Source organism: Triticum urartu, chromosome 1 (genome assembly GCF_003073215.2).
Source record: "Triticum urartu cultivar G1812 chromosome 1, Tu2.1, whole genome shotgun sequence".
Classification (NCBI taxonomy): Eukaryota; Viridiplantae; Streptophyta; class Magnoliopsida; order Poales; family Poaceae; genus Triticum; species Triticum urartu.
Window position 1 is genome coordinate 26175851 of NC_053022.1, and position 1712 is coordinate 26177562.

A 1712-nucleotide genomic window follows, 5' to 3' on the forward strand; every position below is an offset into this window, starting at 1 on the left:
TAGAAATTTTAGAATTAGTTTTAGTTAGATTAATTAGATTAATGTCAAATTGTTAGAATTTGCATATAGAATTTTAGTTATCACAATCCAATCATTTAAAAAATGTTACTTTTTGCGGGCATATAGTATTTGTTCTCGACGATGCCCGGCCCGGATCATCGCCGTCGACCCGTTCGCGGCGACGTCCGGCTGACCCATGTCCGGGACTGGGCGCCGGGCTGGCACTGGGAGGTGCTACCTGGAGGGGCGTGCTGCTTGGTGAGGAACCCGGCCTCGGGTCCTGTCGTCGACCCTGATCTCCTTTGGTGGCGTTCGCGTGGGCCACATTCGGTGTAGAGGGAGCCGGCCCCGCCGGAGGTGGTGCGTCGCCATGTCAGGGAGGAGGACGAGCACGTTCCTCGCTACATGGCTGCTATGGACGTCAGGTTCTCTAATACCTGGGAGGTTCTTTGGGCAGATGACCGAAGATATGATCATGTGATGGTTCCTTCTCTTTGGGTGTCCACCGCCCGCGCCCCAGGAACCGCGAGTGGCCTAGATTCTTCTGTAGTATTCGATCTTTATTAGGTACCTAGCCAGTGATGTATTCGATATATAATATTTGAGATGATGTATTCGAGATTATATATATTATTCGAGATGATGTATTCGAGACGATGCATATTATGTACTATATGATTCAGTTTTTCCTTATTGATTGCATCGATGCATTGTAATTTGAATACTAAATTGTTTTATATTTCTTCTGTATTAGTTAAAAGCTATGGCGGACAATACCGGCAGAGAGGGAGAAGAGGCCATGTTCGAGATCATACGCAGCCCTAACAGGACAGATGATCTGAATGAAGCAGATGACGGCTCCCAATATCTGAACAATACCGGGGAGGGTGATGATAAGATATTCGATCTCGATGACCGAGTTGGTGAAGTCATGAACTATGATTATGATTATGATGACACAGACAATGCTTGTGATGACGCAGACAATGTTGATCTTGAAATAACAAAGACTACCGGTGAGGTATATTTATATAAGCAGGCATCTGGTGATCATCACATATTTTTTTGATTTGAAGATATATTAACGAATCGATCTTTCTTCTTTCAGCCCTCCGGATCGAGCAAATCTGCTTCTACAGACAACAGAACAAAGCGAGGCCTGGGCAAAAAGTTGAAGGAGGGTGTAAAGTACAACATCGATTCCATCAAAGCTAGTGGCGAACCCCTCAGGCCTAAAAACATTGCAAACAAGTTCGTTCGTCAGTGCGGAGTTCTTGTGAAGGACCAACTCCCGATCTCCATTCAAGAATGGAAAGAGCCAAAAACTAAATGTCCAGATGTTACTTGGGTCGACGACAGAGCAAAACAAAAGCTTTGGGAATCTCTATGGAACATTTCACCCTACCAAATTATTTCATTGATGCAGATGTGCAGAAAGTCAAGGACGCTGCTCTTAAGAAGATGGCAATTGCATTCAACACCCACAAGAAAACTGTATGGGCCAACTACCTCGCTGCAGAAAGCAAGACTCCAGAATTCAAGGGAACACTGGATAAGCAAAGAGAACATTGGCCAGCTTTCGTGAAATTCAAGGAATCAGAATTATCTAAGGAACGATCGAGAAAAAACAAGGCCAATGCCGCAAAAAAGACGCAGTTCCATAGGCTGGGGCCAGGTGGCTACGCGGTGGCAATGCCTAAGTGGGATAAGTC